Source organism: Opisthocomus hoazin, chromosome 15, assembly GCF_030867145.1.
Source record: "Opisthocomus hoazin isolate bOpiHoa1 chromosome 15, bOpiHoa1.hap1, whole genome shotgun sequence".
Classification (NCBI taxonomy): Eukaryota; Metazoa; Chordata; class Aves; order Opisthocomiformes; family Opisthocomidae; genus Opisthocomus; species Opisthocomus hoazin.
Window position 1 is genome coordinate 24590533 of NC_134428.1, and position 17269 is coordinate 24607801.

Genomic DNA, 17269 nt, shown 5'->3' on the forward strand with positions numbered 1-17269 from the left:
GGATTATCTCCCAAGCAGGGTGCTGCAAGCCACACCACCCTTCCCCCATTGGGCCCGTTGCCGTGGTGGTTTCCAATGACCATGAGCGATGCCGTAAGCAAGAACATCTTGTGGCAATCTGTTGCCCTTGAGACTTGAGTTGGGAATCACAGGTTTTCACAGAATCACAGAATGGTCGGGGTTGGAAGGAACCTCTGTGGGTCACCCAGCCCAACCCCATGCCACAGCAGGGTCACCCAGAGCAGGCTGCACAGCACCGTGTCCAGGTGGGTCTGGAATATCTCCAGAGAAGGAGACTCCACAACCTCCCTGGGCAGCCTGGGCCAGGGCTCCGTCACCCTCAGAGGGAAGAAGTTCTTCCTCCTGTTCAGCTGGAGCTTCCTTTGCTTCAGTTTGTGCCCGTTGCCCCTTGTCCTGTCGCTGGGCACCACTGAACAGAGTCTGGCCCCGTCCTCCTGACCCCCACCCTGCAGATATTTAGAGGCATTTCGGAGGTCCCCTCTCAGCCTTCTCTTCTCCAGGCTGAACAAGCCCAGCTCCCTCAGCCTCTCCTCACAGGAGAGATGCTCCAGTCCCCTCATCATCCTCGTAGCCCTGCGCTGGACTCTCTCCAGTAGCTCCTCATCTTTCTGGAACTGGGGAGCCCAGAACTGGACAGAGTACTCCAGATGGGGCCTCACTAGGGCAGAGCAGAGGGGGAGGAGAACCTCCCTCGACCTGCTGGCCACACTCCATTAAGGCATTTAAAATCCATGTCTGAAATCTGCGACTCGTGTCACGCTCTGGCCTGAGAGAAGGGATGCTTTGAACCGGGGTTGCCACGTGGGTTACCCAGAGCAGCTCTGCTGGGACCCGCGGCGTCTGGGAGGCTGTGCCCGACAGTACCCTTCCCAGCTCTATGATCTGGTCCTTCATGCCCAGGTAAATACCAAAACCTCTTCTTTTTTTAGACAGATCAGCATCTCCTTGTCTTGGGTGCGTGTCTGCCCAACAGTGGGGCCAAGGCTGCTTTCCTACTTGCGAACGGAGCTGCAGATCCAAGCCTCCGGCACCGGGGCAGAGGTGGCAGGATGGGCAGGGCTGGGAACAGCATCTCCTCGGCCACATGCGTCTCTTCAGCTGCACGCACCACCGAAGACGAATGAACTGGAGGAAGCATTTCCTCTGCCGAAGGCTCACACCCGGGAGGTTTCTGTTCGCAGTGTAGGTCAAGAGTTGAAAAATGAAGAAGAAAGGAAAACAGATAGAAAGATCCATCTTCCCTTATAAAATCCCCAGAGCAGAGGGCGTTTGGAAGTCATTTTTCACTGAGCTGAGAGCTGTTTCTGGCCGTTTAGCAGACGTTATTCTCTTTTCAGACCTCATAGTCTGGGACACGGGGAAGCCCTTCCCCTCCGTCCTCGCGGGGGTTGGAAGAGGAACGTTATCCTGGGTGCAAGACGCTTTGCATCTTCCTCCGAGGCCGGGGCCGGCGGGGGTTTGGGCTTCGGGGCAAGGTGGAGCCCAGTGCAGGCTGAAAATCGCTCTGTTCCTCAGCGTGCAAACATTTTAAACGCATTAGGGGTGAGATTCAAAAACAAGTGAGTGGCTTGGATTTGCTGGCACTAACGCTCAGGTGAAGGGGGACAGCCTTTCGGGGGGGAAACCTGTGCAACAAGAGGAAGGAGAATTTCAGCATGGTTAAAGGAAAGCTAAATAAAATTCCTTTCTGGAAGGAATTCAAGAAAATTATTTTCCTTCTGTGTTTCTGTCTCTCTTCTTCTGGCTTAGAAAAACACCTTGGCTCGGATATTACATCAGCTCTGCCTTTTATTAAAAACCCCTGCTCCGGTTGTGCAGATTTCATGCTGTTACATGAAAGTAAAATTTTATGACCAGAAGCTGAAATTAGGAAGGAAACTTTTTTGTTGTTGTTGTTGTCGTGGGTTGGGTTTTGTTGGTAGTCAGGAGGGTTTGTTTCTTTTTGCTTTTTCTAAAGTGCCGCCAGCTCCCCCGGGTCACGGCGCTCTGGGCTTTTCTGGGGATGCTGGTTCCAAGCAGGTGCTAACGCGGGGAAGCTGAGCCCTGGGCAGAGCAGACCATGGGCGACGTCCTCTCTCCGCTCCTGCGGTCGCCTTCAAGCAAGCAGGGCTCTCATCGCTGTTTCGGAATAGGACGTATGGGAGAGCCAACGCCTTTCGTGGCGTGGACACAGGTCCTGGGTGTCCGGCCTGGGACAGTCTCATCAGCACATCAGCCGTGCTGAAGCGCGAGCTGTCCCCTCCTCTCAGCCTCGCCTGTAAACCCAGGTCTGATGGAAGAGGGTTTGGTTTGAGCCCGTGTTCAACACCAGCAGACTGGGGGGGTTTTGCCATCTCTCACTTTAAATGCAGTACTTCTGTTTGTCCATTAATTCCTCCCTCCCTGCTAAAAAAAAAAAATTGTGGAAGAATGAAAAATTGTTTTAAAAGGTCGTTCGGGCTGTCCCCGTTGGGTGAGCTACCACGAGCCCAAGGAGCTGCTGCGTCTGAAGGTGTTCAAAGCAGAGCTGCACGGGCTTAGACGAGAGTTCTAGTTATGAATTGCAGTATTGGATTCTTGTGGGACCTTGGCAAGGCAGTTTTGTTTGCATCTCCAGAATCTGTCCCCACAGCACCTGCTGCTCCCCAGCCCTGTGGACATGGGGCCATCCCACCCAGTCCCAGCTGTGCCTCGAGGCTGGGGACCTCTCCCTGCACAGCTTCTGCCGCAGCACCCTGGGGATGGAGCAGCCAGAGGACATCTCGGGGGACTTCAGGGCACCGACCCCGTCTCCCCGCAGAGGCGTGGACACTCAGCACGGCTGGGAGAAGAGCTGGGCTCCTGCCACGTCCCCACTCCAGAGACACTCGCCACGGTCGGGATGGGGGATGTAGGTCAAGCCCCACAGCCCCTCCGCTTCCTTCCAGCCCAAACGTCTGCGCAACCTCCTCCTGCCCTCAGAAGATTTACGGAGCAGCAGTAAGTATTTCACCAGCTCTTTATTAATAACGCGGCAATAAAAAAGGTGCAGCCTTTCTTTCCAAGGACTCACAGAGCCCTTCATAATCCAGGGAGGGATTTGGCTCCCCCCAGTAGATAGTTTACTGGTGGGCATGCTTTACAGCCCCTTTGTTAGAGCGGGGCTGTTCCCCCATCATCAAAGTGCGAACTGAGGCTCTGTGATGGGCTAGCCCATAAATCTCCCCCCTCTAATCCTTTCCTTTCTACTATTTGCAAACTGGGGGAGGAGGAGGTGGACTGGACCGGGCAGGCCAAGGCTTTAACCCTTTGTGCTTTTGGGGAGCTTCTCCTTCGGCGCAGAAGAATCACAGAATCACAGAATAGTAGGGGTTGGAAGGGACCTCTGTGGGTCATCTAGTCCAACCCCCTGCCGAAGCAGGGTCACCTACAGTAGGCTGCACAGGACCTTGTCCAGGCGGGTCTTGAATATCTCCAGAGAAGGAGACTCCACAACCTCCCTGGGCAGCCTGGGCCAGTGCTCCGTCACCCTCAGAAGAAGACGGCGTGTGGAAGGAGGGCTGTTCCGCGGCAGCCTTCTAGAAGCAGGTAGTTATATTCAGCAATTAAACCCCAAATGACAGCTTAAAGAGCAAATCTGGAAGTTTAATAAGTCCACCACTGTATATAAGAAATAAATCTGGCTCCCTTACAATCACTTCAAACTACTTAAGCAATAAATGCAGAACTCTGCTCTTATTCATCCATTACGTGGGTAGCATTGCTTCACTCCTCACATGGTTTCCAGGGCTGGGATGCCAGAGGAGGACCCAGCTCAGCACTCGGAGCCAAAGCAACCCTGCGGAGCTCCCAGGGCTGTGGGAGGGAGGTGGAGTGATCCAGCGCTTTGGTCTGGGGCCACCTTGAGTCTGAGGCCACAGCTAAAGGCTTGTGGGCTCCGCGGAGGGGACGGAACCACCCGAGTCAGATGCCAAAATCTCCTTTTGCCCCGTGGCTGCTGATGTGTCCGGCTCTTGAAAGAGGTGTTGGCTACCTGAAGGCTGATCTGAGATGCGGAGGTGATGGGGGAACTAGGTCAAGAACAAGAGGCAAGCTGGTGATTTTGGTCTTCCGGTGTTTGTGCAAACACCTTCGTCAAGGCCGGGTTTTGGTAGGTAGGACTGATTCTGTCATGTTGTGACACCAAACCATTTCTCAGTTGTGACTGGATTTTTATCCTCCCAGTGCCCGCTGGAGGTGAGGAAGAGGTACGAGGTCCGTCGGGGCTCACCTGAGGGTCACACCAAGAATCTGGGAGCAGACCTGCTATGGCGTTGCATCTGCTAAACCGGGGTTTCCAGCCCCTCCTGGCCCCGTTACCTGAAACCTGCCCACTGTGGGATACCCCCATGCCAAAGAGAGACAGGAGCCAGCCCGGGGCAGGATCCGGCCAGCCTGCTTCCCCGCTCTGGCACCACACATCTCCATTTTTTAGGCATTGCAACAGTTGAAAAATGAACCTTGTGTCCATTTTATCATAAAAGATCCTGGTCTTTTTAAGCCCAGCTTTATAAACAGTGATGAAAGGTCCTGCAACGGGCAGAGGTCTGCTTTTGAAATTGAACAAATTGTCGTTTTATGGTTCCCGTGTGGGGGGGGGGCTGTAAATCTCCGAGCATTTAACACATCTGTTCTTTTCCAGCCATGCTACCAGCATCTCAAGGAGGAGAGGGAGACATATCTGACATTTCCTGACATCGGCTGCTCTCATGGCCCCCGGGAGTTCCTCGGGAAAGTTTTTAAAATAATATTTATGGATGATCACGGTGAATCGGGCCCTAAAAGGTACAGAGAAAGGACTGTTGTTCATTAACATTTGGAAACTGTGCACTGAGGATTTCCCTGTGGAGGGGCAGAAGAAATGGAGTGAAAGTGAAATAGCTTTCGAGTTAATCCAGATCTTTTTTAACATTATTGTTGTTGGTAAAAATCGGAACCTCATTTTGGATGAAGGAAAAAAAAAATTAGAAGTACATTTTTGGGATGGTTTTCCTCAAAATGGTTTTCTTTCCAAAATTCCATAATGAGTTCCTTAGCAAAGCTATTTGTTCTTACTGATATATGGGTACGTGGTTGAGTTTTGGTCTTTGTTTGTACACATCTCTGTACTAAAACTACGATATATCTGCTCCGGCTAATAACCTACATATAACATCAATTTGGTGTTTTTTCCTGAAGATAACTTCCTTATTGCCGCAAACCAGTTGGCTTCAATGTGATAAAAATGTTCTTAAATCTTTGCGCTCACAACAGCTTTCACGTGATGTTCTCAAAGTTAAACTTCCCCGTCTCAGTAAACAACAAATCTTTCACCGAGACCGGTAAAATCCCTCAGCGGTTACTCAGTATTAATTGCTCGAGTTTTATGAAGAGGAAAACTGAGCACGGAAGGAGGGATGGTTTGGTGGAGTGCGAGTGGAATGGCATCCCGGGGTTTCGACTTTCAGTGCATTTTCCTAAGGGCAACACCGGTGCCCTTGTGAGTCCGTTAAAAGCCTCCCGTAGACTTCATTGATAAGACAGACGCCCTGGGGCTGGGCCAGAGCTTGTCCTTCAACGGCTTTATGTAAAGTAGCTTTGGAGCAGATTTATTCAAATGAATGCACGGAGAAGATAAGGTCACACGTGTCCTTTGAGCTAGCTGCTTCTTTCAGGGTAATGTCTTGAGGCTTATCGCAGTGTGCCTGAGATTAAAATTAGCCAGAGAAAGTTAAGGTATATTGGCAAAACAACATCGAGATTCCTCCATAATCCCCGGGGTTTCTTGGGACTTTTGCTGTGACCCTGCATGTCCTGCTCCCAGAAGGGACCACCAGACTCCTGCAGCTGCCAGCACCTCCCCGCGTAGGGATGGCATTTCCCTGGGGTCTTGAGCCGTGGTAGTGTGCGGGCAGGCGGAGGACCCAAGCTGATGATGGATGGGGTGCATGGGTATGGTCAACAGCTTATTGATGCTGGTGAACCTACACCATGCTAGGCTGCCATCCTGATGGTCCCGGTGACAGGATCGGTGGACAAAGCCTCTGGAATTGTCAGCTTTGGGTCTCTTTCTGTAAGCATGGGATGGTTTCAGAGTAACTGAGCCTCTGCATGAGGCAGTTTTGAAGTGCAGGGCCACAGGGATGCAGAGCTGTGCATACCCACGCAGACTCACAGAATCACAGAATAGTAGGGTTTGGAAGGGACCTCTGTGGGTCACCCAGCCCAACCCCCTGCCCAAGCAGGGTCACCCAGAGCAGGCTGCACAGCACCGCGGCCAGGCGGGGCTGGAATATCTCCAGGGAAGGAGACTTCACAACCTCCCTGGGCAGCCTGGGCCAGGGCTCCGTCAAGGAGCACTCCAGTCAAACTCCAGTAAGGGTTTCCAGGCAGCAGCAGCCGGTCCGCACTTCAGAATCACAGAATCTCAGAATGGTAGGGGTTGGAAGGGACCTCTGTGGGTCATCTAGTCCAACTCTCCTGCTGAAGCAGGGTCACCCACAGCAGGCTGTAGAGGACCTTGTCCAGGCGGGTCTTGAATATCTCCAGAGAAGGAGACTCCACAACCTCCCTGGGCAGCCTGGGCCGGGGCTCCGTCACCCTCAGAGGGAAGAAGTTCTTCCTCATGTTCAGCTGGAGCTTCCTCTGCTTCAGTTTGTGCCCGTTGCCCCTTGGCCCTCATTGACCTCTTTTTAAGGGGTGATGTGCCTAACAGATGCAAAACACCAGGAACAACCAGGTAGTGAAAAAAAAGTGCTTCCTTCTTATCATAAGACATCCACCTTCGCAGCACGCACCAGAGCTGTGGTACCTCTGGTTTCCTATGCGGGGGTGATCGGCAGCCAGAAGGACCTGCCCACACACGTTCATCCGCGAGCAAAATCCTCCAGCGAGGAACTGCTCTCAGCTCAGCTGCGCTGCTCGACTCTGTGTGTACTTGGCACAAGGCGGGAGGTGAAGAGCTGAGCCCAGGCAGAGCAGCCCTCTCCTCCGAGTGCCTGCCTGCGAGCGCGGGGCCCCAGAGAGGTCGCAGGCGAGAAGACGATGGTTTTCTGCCTGCTGCGCTGAGCTACAGCTGCTCTACCCTGTCCTCTCGGGAGCGGGACGAGGAGGGGGGCCCAAAGCCACGATGACTTCACCAGCAGCGCGAGGGTAGGATGGTGTCCAGCCGATCCTTGCGAAACACCCTGCCAAGCCTGCTGGCCCGCGGGCACGCTTCCCGGCTCCGAGCACGCCCTGCCATCGCACGGTCCTCGCCTGAGTCACGTATAACCCAATACTGGATCCCTACCACAGGCATCGAAAACGGGGTGGGTTTTTTTTGCTTTTCAGTGACTTCATGAATCCAAGACACTGCCAATTATCTATCATTCATGGCATTTAAAACCTGTCTCTCCCAAATGAAAATGGAGCTGAAGGTCCTGTTCTTCCCCATGCCCTTTGCTTTCCCCCGTCCCACAGCGGGGCCATGGAGATTGGCCTTTTAGGAAGCGACCGAAGCAATCCTGCCTCTTCCTCTGCTCAGCTAAATTGTATTTGCAGTATAGGACTGTGGCCTCGTGATCCAGCACCCAGGACATGGGCAGGACCTGGGGACAGGTCTCGTGGGGAGCCTGGTTTAGCTCTTCCTCAGATTCATCGCTGCGGCTCAGGAGCTATTCGGGGACAGCCATGCTTGGTCTGCGGTGGTCTGTCCCTGGTCTGTCCAGCCCAGAGGTATTCAGCCCCAGAGTAGGTGCTCTAGCTCTTTTCTCATGACTCTCATGTCTTTCCAACATCTCTCTTAAAAAGAAACCTCCATCTCTCCCCCTCGCTTCCTTTTTGCTGAGACTCAGCTTGGAACTTGCATAAATCTTGCCCAAAAATAACACTGGCCGCTCTCCCAGCTGTGGGCGTTGCGACTTCTGCGCAGGGAAGGGAAGGCTGCGATCTGACTCGTTTCATGGCAGATTTTGGTCAGCTCTGGCACCCCTCCATCCTTGCTGGTACCAAATTTACAAGGTTCCTCTTTCCAGCTTTTGACTCTTCTCCTGGGCTTACCTCTGCCTCTCTGAGGCCTCGTCTCTGGAAAGCCGCGGTGTTTTCTTGGCACAGCTGCCTGCGAAACGTGGCACAGACAAACCAATAAAAGTAGCCAATAAACTCCACGAGTTTTCTTTCCTTTGCTGCAAGTGGCCAAGGCAGCGTCGCTTCCTTTGGGATGACATTAAAATGCAGCAGAGAGGATGAGACTCGGATCCTTTTCTGTTTGTTTCCCAGCCATGTATGATTTTTCCACCGGTGTGAGAAGAGTTCTCAGAAATTTATTTAAAAAGGAAAATAGTTATAAAGGCAACTGTCATGGATGCCGGCAGGCTCAGCCTGGGGTCCTTACTTTGTTAACCAGCCTCCAGGTGTGTGTTAGCTAATCAAAACTGGAGTGAAAACCAAGGGCCTGATGCCCAATTAGTGCAAATTAGTCAAACTCTTATGATTTTAACGAGCTTGACATCCACAGATTACCTGTGCTGATAGGGCCTTTGCATGCTCCTTACTGGAGGCATTATAAGGAGAAGAAGGGCAAGTTGTTCCTCTTGGAAATCCTTCCACCTTCTCTGTGCAGAGAGGAGGGACATCGAGGGAGCTGAGTCGTGGCCGATCCATGTGGGCTGGAGGACCTTTGAGACAAGGGACTGGCTTGGCTCTCTGACAGTGCGGATGATCTTCCTATCCAAGTAGGGTAAATCAGGAGGAAAACGTACCGAAATGGTGGGAGTGACCCATCATCCCATCGAAACAGCCTGTGCCGTGGGGAAAGAGCAGCAGGAGAGGCACTGGGAGGCTGGCAAGGGAGCCCTGACCCGGCTCCGGAGCTCCCACCGGCCTGGAAATGCAATATACTGCTGGCTTGCCGGAGCCCCGGAGCGACCCGCTTGCGCAGTGCTGGTGGGGCCAGACGTAGCCTTCTGGGATGGGGGGAACCCTGCTGCTGGCTGCAGCCCTGCCGAGGGGACGGGCCGTCCTCTGAGCTCAGCTCGCGTACTGCCCAGAGCCGAGTCCCCGCATGGGACCCCAACTCCCACCCCAGGGCGCAGTGACCCCCATCGACAATGCTGACTCGTGTTACTTCAGCAGAAAAAGGGCTTGTCTCCCTCCCCTGGGTATGGGTGTTGATTCCCTGTGCTCATGGTGGGCAGCGGGGACCCTTCCCTCCGTTTGGGAGCCCAGAAGGCTCCTCTCTCGGCTAACCCTTCGTCTTGGCGCGGTCCTGGCCTTTCTGCACTGCATTAATTTAAGATGCTGTGAAGTGAGAGGTGTGGGGGTGGGGGATGCTGTCTAAAACTTGTTCGGAGCCTTTGCTGGATAAATCCCCGTGGAATTTAATTTAAACGAGCTGACACCAGTATGAATCATGCCAGCATTACCAGCTCTTGAACACTTCCTACCAACTGCCTGCGGGGTTCTTGCTTTTTAGTTGAAGACTAAAAGCATCTAAAACCGTTTAAGACCTCTGTCCTAAAAGAATACTTTTTTTTCCTCCTTTTCACTGTAGGAAGAAACAACATCTGCTATAAAAATCTGCTGGCCAGGGGCAGTGGGAGCGGACACCACTTATCATGGTTTGGCTATGGGAGGCAGCGGCTGGTTCCCAGCAGAAAGTGCCTCAGCCCGGGCCCCGTGATCGCGGCAGATACCGAAGCGGTGCCTCATCGGTCTGCGAGCTGGAGAGATTCGATGTGCGCAGAGACGATGGAGAGCTAGGGAACAAAGAAAGGACAGAAGGAATCGGATGGGAAGGAGGAAGGAAATGAAAGGAAGACTTCCAGGAAAGGGAAGGAGACAACACGGTATTTACAAATATGTACCTGGGCTGAAGCAAAGTCTCTTAAATGCTGCTGGGACACAAACTCAGGCTGCTTTTCAATAAAGCAAAGTCCACGCGGTAGCGTGCCTGTTCCCGGGCTTTAACTGAAGAGTGACATCCCTGAAGAGGCAGGAAAGCGGTCAGGAGCAAGCATGAAACATGTAAGATTGCAGAATTCAAAAGGATAAACATTATTTGATACCTTATTTATAGGGCACCACAGGGGAAAGGTAAAGGTTTCAGAAAAGAAAGAAGCACTTTAATTTTATCTGGAGATTTTCCAACAATAAAATCTAATCCATCATTCTCTCTGTGTGACTGCTCTTAATGAAAATTTAGAGGCTGTGACTGAAATTTAGAATTCACAGGGGATACTATTAGGAAGATGTCTAGCAGCTATGCAAAACCTGTTATATCATAGCCCCTGCCAAAGGCCGGGGAAGAGTGGAGTGTGAAACGGACAGCTTTTAATTTGGCGTGCCGAGGCTCCGCAGCGCCGAGCCTTCCTCTCCCGGGTTGCGGCGGCGGGGCTCCTCGGGACCCGGCTCACCAGTGGGCTCCCACCGGGGACCCGCTCCCCAGGTGACAGCCGGGCTCCGGCAACGGCCGCTGATGTCAAAAGAGACGGGATTGGGCCCATTTACATTTACTTTTTACCCAAAGCTCCTTGTTCACCCTCCGTGGTGATGAGAGCTGTAGATCTCTCTCACGCTCTCTCTACGTTTCTTGCCCAGATGCAGTGATCGCAGTGAAGAGCTTTCCAAAAAGAAGAGAACAGCAGCTCTGCCGCACGCCGTCCTCGGCCGTGCGCCTTGCTCCCGGACCACGGACCGGGACCGCACCGCTCGGCCAGCGAAGAGGTGCTGCCAGTGCTTGGTGGCATGGCTGGAGTATTTTCCTGTTCGTCGCTCGGACGGAGGCCGTTCAAATCCCTCGCCCGCGGGCGATGCAGCCTCTGGTATTGCTGGTGAGTCCGGTCAGCCGGTGCTCAGTGCCTTTCAGCCGAGGGTGACCCCGAGGGGAAGGCTGAGCATCCCTAATCGTTACCAATCCCCTGCGCTTTATTTTTAATCAAAGCAGATCACTAGGCTGTTTCCAATCCTTTTTAATGGGCAAAAAGGGGCTTCGATTGTAAAGACAATAATGTTAAATTATTTAAGGGCCTGGATGTACATCATGAATCAGTTTAATGCTAAAGTCACTGCCAATTATTCTACTGATTCAAAATGAGACTCCATCACAAAATGTTAAATCACAGGATAAATCTGTCCTAGGAAGGGCTTTAGTAATCAAAATTCTCTCAAAGCAGAAAGAGCTTTTCTAAAAGCAGGGGGAAAAAAAAAAGGTTACAGCTTAAGCCAGACATCATATAGTAATGCCAGATGTTAAACAGTTGACTTAAATTATTGGCAACTATCAAACGCAAGATACTAATACTACTGGTTGCAGAGCTATGCCACCAAGTTTGTAATCTGTGGAATGGGCTTAAATATTCCTTTAATTTTCTGCCTATGGATAACAGGCAATTTGGATTAGCTTCCGCAGAATAATAACCTCCTAATTCTCAGCAGATGAGTATAAGCCCTCTGCAACATCAAAAAACCAAGGCCATACTTAATACGTAACCTTTAATGGCATATGTTTTTAAATTATGCGACTCCATTGGACCTGTGTAATTAAGCACAAGAAATGCCTGAAACCACGCTGCCTGCCTCGCAGAAGGCACCTGGATAGTGCCCCGCTCCCAAATGCAGAACGAAACGACGAGGAGAGCGTTCACAGATTTGCATGCCGATCTCCTCTACCCCAAAATTTGCCTTTTAAAAATGTTGCCGTGCATCCCTGTGGCTGGAGAACGCTGATACCCGCAGATCGCTTGGAGCGGGGGGCTTGGCCCCTACCCGTCTGCCCATCTGGGTTCCCAGTTTCTCCCAGTGGCTCTGCCCTTTTGCCCCTCCTTCGTGCGCTCCTCCTACCCCACGTCACCCATCGCATCCCTGTTTGTCCAGCGGGATCTGGGGGCCAGGACTGACACCTATTTATTTATTTCCACAGCGCCCAGCCTGGCGTGTGTAATCCTTCATAACTCCAGCCAGGTGTCCTGCAGCAACCCTCCTGTGATGTACTGCTGACTGTTTGCCATCCGTGGATAACGAAGATGGGATCTGGGCGCCTCCTGACCCGTCCCAGGCCCCATGGGGACTGCCTCATCCCCCGAGCAGCTCGGGCACGCGTCCTTCCCCGCTGCCCTTGCAGCACGACCACGAGACGCCTTGCAGGATGAGATTTGTTCGCTGGGCTTGGGATATATTTAGAAAAACGGGGCAGAGCCACAGCTTGCCCGTTCTCCAGCCGATTGCTCATCAGCGTGTGGGCTGCGCAAGCAACAAAACGCCCCAGCACAGCCCCAAACCTGCGCGGCCCGCGGGTTCCCCGGCGGCACGAGGACAACCCCCCGCCCGACCCGTTTGCTGCAATGAAGTGTCCTGCAAGTTTGGGCTCAGGCTGGAGCAACAAAACTCAGCTGTTCAGATGAGCCAAAGCCCACATTTGCTTTTGTTTTGGTGTTTTTTTTCCCCCCCTCCTCTTGATACAGAGCTGCAAGCTTGAGAGCGTGGACAGCAGGGCTGGGTTTGTTCCTGCCTCTGCACCGGGGCGAACGTCCTTGCTCAAGAGCTGGAAGATGGGTGAAACGGCGGTGAGGAAAGGGTCAAAACACATCCCCCCCCCGACTGCGAGCAAAAAGAAAAATGTTGGCAGAGCAAACCTTGCCACAGGAATAAAAGGTTGTCCTGACTGTTCATATTACTCCACATGGGGTGAGTAAAACTGTCGGTCGGACTGAAGCGTCTGCTATACAAAGGGGAATAAAAACTCATTAAAGGTCTAAAAGGAAACCCTATTAAAATACCAAATATAAAATGGAGGAGACTTGATCACCCTAGTGCTAGAGAAGTGTCAGGGTTTGAATGAACCTGATTTTTTCTTTTTTTCTTCCCTGAAAGCAGAGGAAATGTGTTTTGTGGAAAGCCAGGTGGGATGAGGGGCAGGTAGAGTGTCAAAGAGCACTGATAATATTTCAGGGTCTCACTAGGAGCCTGAAATACGAAGGGGATTTATCCGGCTTTCGGCAGGGAGGAGAGTGCTAGCAGATTTTTGAAGGCATTCCAACGAGGTTCATATTCATCTGTTTCTTAACTCGGAGAGCTCTTGGCTGCCGCTGTGCCGAGGTAGGGAGCATCTCCACTTCTCCCCTCTCCCGCCCGGGACGCAGGCTGGCTCACAGCCGAAGGCGAATCAGCGCCGGTGGGTCCTTGTGATTCTGCTGCCCTGGCCCGGCTGCTGTCCCCCTGAAAAGCCAACAAACCAGCCCATTTTACAGGGCCTGAAATACCCTGAGAATGGTCTTTCTCATGGCATCTCATTTCTACTGTATTTGGTCTTGGGGAAGGAAGGAAATTACGAGGGGAGAGAGCTAAACGAACTGTTTGCTTTCAAGCACGAAGAAACCACGTTGTCCTGTGAGCGCTGGAAGTAACGAAGCCTGGTTTCCAGTGGATTCGTGCCTCACGGCTGATGGGCTTCCATACAAACTGTGCTGGGGCTGCAGCAGGCATCTGCCCCTTCGTAGACACTGGAGAAGGCACGTGGGAAAAGGACATGATGAATACTTCACCCCGAGCAATTCCTGCCTGACCAGGCACCCCGGAGTCCCCGTCTGAGGCATCTTCTCCTGGGTGAGCTCTCTGGTGTCTCAAAGGTATGAATGCTACCAAGGCTTTTCCAGGACTGGGGAATTTTTGTCCCGTCTCATCCTGGATTTGTAGATTTTCCAATCGTGGTGGAACTCGGAGAAGGCATAAATGGAGGGTTTCTCTCAGGCACACACACATCTCTTATCACAACACGTGTAGGAACTTGTCACCTTTGGGATGTCTACCTGCTGTCTGTTTGGTTGAAATGGGCACCAGCATTCAGTAATTACTGGGGGTTGGGGCTGGGGGGGGAAACATGCACTCATACACGGGCTATCACCGCATAAATCTCATTTCCTCACAAAACCAGAGTTCAAGGAAAAGCTTGTTGCTTATTTAGACGGAGGTAGAGAGCCGCAAAGGCAGGCCCCAAGCTAACCCGTTTTCCTTGCTCTGCTACCATTCTTCTTCCCCTGCACAGTGAGGTGTGGTTTTTTTCCCAACCCCTCCTCTTGGATCGTGGTTTTTGGAAAACCAGGATGGTTTCCTCCCATCTCGGCGACATCGGGATGCAAACGGGGCCCGTCATTCACTCAGACGCACGTTATAATCACGTAAGCCCTGTTTCCGTACGAAACCTGAGCAGAGCTGATTCCATACAGCAGATGACACTTCGTCAGCCGATTGCTATGCACTAGGAGGCACCTCAAGGATTAAAGGAGGGGGAACCTGCCTTCAAGTCACCACGGAAAGTTAACAGAGGCAATGAATCTGTGGAGACGCTGAAGGTAGCTAGAAAATACCACAACTCTTTTCCCAGAAGCTCAGTTATTAGAATCACTTTTACAGTTCTAGCACCGAATACCCTTTTCTGGGCCAAACAAGCACAAGAGCCGTGAGGTGAGTCAGCTCCGAGTGCCTGGAAAGACCTGCGGCACCTTGCTTGGGCTCAGCAGACTGAAGGATTAGCACTTGTCCATGTGGAATTGTAGGTTTCAATCCTCCAAGCCTTTTCCAGTCAATTGATCTATCCCAAGCCTTTCATCGGGTACAAACGGGCCTTTGACTTTCAACAGAACGAAGCAGCAGTAAATATAAATGGGACATGAAAATTTTTTTGAACGCATGTTTTAGTGGTCTGTTCACTCTACAGCTCTGCTGTTGCGGTCAGAAAGAAATTCCCCTTCTACTTCAGGAGCTGGTGGATAGAAACTCGCTCCTCCAGCCCTCGGCTGTTCATTCCCGAAGTCTTCTGCATCTTCAGGTAGTGCCCCGACCTGGCCCAGCCTGCTCCTTGTCAGGCCTCCTGGAAGCACCGAGGGGGGTTCCAGTCTGGACCCCAGTTGTTGTGGTTTAGCCCGGCCACTGGCAACTAGGACCAGACAGCCGCTCGCTCACCCCTCCCCGTCCCTCAGCAGGATGGGGAGGAGAAATGGGCAAAAGCAGAAACTCCTGGGTTGAGATAAAGAAAACAACAAAGGAAATACTAATAACAACACTAATATTATTAATATCAATACTAATTACAGCAATAATGAATATGCAAAACAAACTATACACAATACAGTTTTCTCACCACCCAAAGACCGAGTCGCGGCCAGTCCCCAAGCAGCGATTGTGGAACCCAGAATGCGAAGACTTCACAAATTTTACAGAACTCTCGAAAAAGACCAAACTCCCAGGAAAAAAAAAAAGAATATAGTTGAAACTCCTGGAAAAGAGAGAAAATCTGCCCCGCGGCAAATCCCCACTCATAAACTGAGCATGAGGTCCACGGTATGGAGTATTTCCACGGGCCAGCTCGGGCCAGCTGCCTGGCTGTGCTCGCTCCCGGCCCCGGCACGCCTGCTCATCAGCTGAACACAGGAGACTGGAAAAAGTCCTTGATTTCTTAGCATTAACGAAAAACACTGGTGTTACCAACATTCTTCTCCTACTAAATCCAAAACACAGCAGCTACTGGGAGGAAAATCAACTCCGTCCCAGCCGAAACCAGGACACCTGTCAAATAAACCAAGCGTGTGGCAGGGGGGAAATGGCTGGCAGAAGCTTTTCTGATGCCTGGTAGTGCATATTCCCTCCTTAATGTTTCACCTTCCAGCCTGCAGCGAATTATTACCTATGTTCCACTCCTTTATTTTGAGGTTACCAGATATGCCCCAATACATCCCCGTCTTCTTTATTCACCTGTCTCCTTACTCCTGTTCCAGGCAGCTGACAAACACGGCCCCAGCGAGCAGCAGTACGGAGCGCCCGCTTCCTTCGCCCAGAACGGGGCAGAGGCAAGCGCACGGCGAAGTGGTCTGTGCCGTGAGGTGATGGGAAAGCTGCTGCTTTCATGCTGAAGCACGAGCAGAAGAATCTGTCTGCGTTTTTAGGTGTGTTTTGAGACATTTCTAGCACTTTACGGACCAGCTCTTGCTGGCCGTTGGGATGGACTGAACGCCAGCCCTAATCACTGGTCCTCTCGCGCTGACTGTGGGAGTTCACTGCAAGATCTTTCTCTTTTTTATTTAATTCACACAGCTTGTGGCGCAGGATGGGGCCTTGCGTTTGACTTACGGGCTGAAGGAGCCGCAGAGCTGTCTTTTCACCCCAAATGCCAACCTACAAGACAAAGACCACGAAGCAGGAGCCCACGATGTGAGTCCCAGACCTTGAGCTTTGCTGGGTCTGGGTACAAAACCCGGCATGACAGAGCAGACTGAGCTCAGGCGATCTGAAATTTAACCAACATGTTTTACACCCACACCACTAAAAATAGGATGCCGACGCCAACCCTTCATCTGGAAAGAGAGGAAACACCAGCGTTGCTGGGTTTTGGACGAGGCGCAGCGCTGAAGTCCTGACCATATTTAGCCATAAGATCATCGCGTCGGACTTCTACACGAGCGTGGAGCTTTAGAAAAATGATTCTGGCCAAGTGCCAGTTCTGCCTTTATTATTTCACCCTGCTATCTCAAGACTTCATTTCATCACCTAGATTGCTGCGTTGAGTTACTCGAGGCTGCTAAAGCGCTGTCATGCTGCAGGGGCAGCCATGTGAAGGACACGATGGCTCTACTGCAAGCGCTCCACACAGCTGAAATGAGGCCACCTATTTAGGTGTCGGGTTTAGATTTTTCATTGTAAGCACAGAAACTCAAAACGTTTTGCCCAAATGTGTTGAAAGCTACGAAGACAGTAAGGATTATTCATGGAATAAATATTCATTTGCAGGAAGACTTTTTTTTTTTTTAACGTATAAATATTTCAGGCAGCGCGTTGCGATGTGCGCAGCTGCTCACAGAAAGAGGCAATCATATTCTGAGAGCTGTTTCTGTGGTTCCTGATATTGACGACACCAGGAATGTACCTCATTTTTATGATTGAAGGGCAGTTTCTGCTAAAGTTAAAACACTTCCTAGATTTTCCTTAATTGATTACTAGTAATGAAGAACTCCCTGAGAATTTGTCTTCAAATGCCTCCCTACCAGGCGCTGTGACGCTGTCTCTTTGCTGGTAATTTTTAACCACAGATACTACATTACACTTGTTGCCCTGAACACCAGGAAAACGTCCTTATTTTATTCACAACTCCCCTGTCCACTTTTCCCCATAGAAAAAGCGATTACTTTGCCAACAGCATATTCATGTATTGCAGCTTTACATCTTCAGCTTTCCATGCTTCAGAATTTCCATTTTTTGAGGTACTTTCTGGCCGGGTGCTGCCTGAGCCTGTGTGGAGCTCTGG

General features: G+C 51.6%; 1 protein-coding gene across 2 annotated transcripts in view; it reads left to right on the forward strand.

Moving 5' to 3' along the window:
• LOC142363321 (uncharacterized) overlaps window positions 1–10642 on the forward strand; it is a 46544-nt gene extending 35902 nt beyond the window's left edge. Inside the window, exons 14-17 of one of the 2 annotated variants that reach the window (XM_075436992.1) lie at window positions 951–1203; window positions 1979–4803; window positions 9530–10002; window positions 10576–10642. The gene's annotated coding sequence lies outside the window, so the exon portion shown is untranslated. Of the gene's footprint in view, window positions 1–950; window positions 1719–1978; window positions 4804–9529; window positions 10003–10575 lie in introns of those variants that run through there. The other variant, XM_075436989.1, reaches the window with a different exon arrangement.
• The last annotated feature ends 6627 nt before the right edge of the window (window positions 10643–17269 follow it).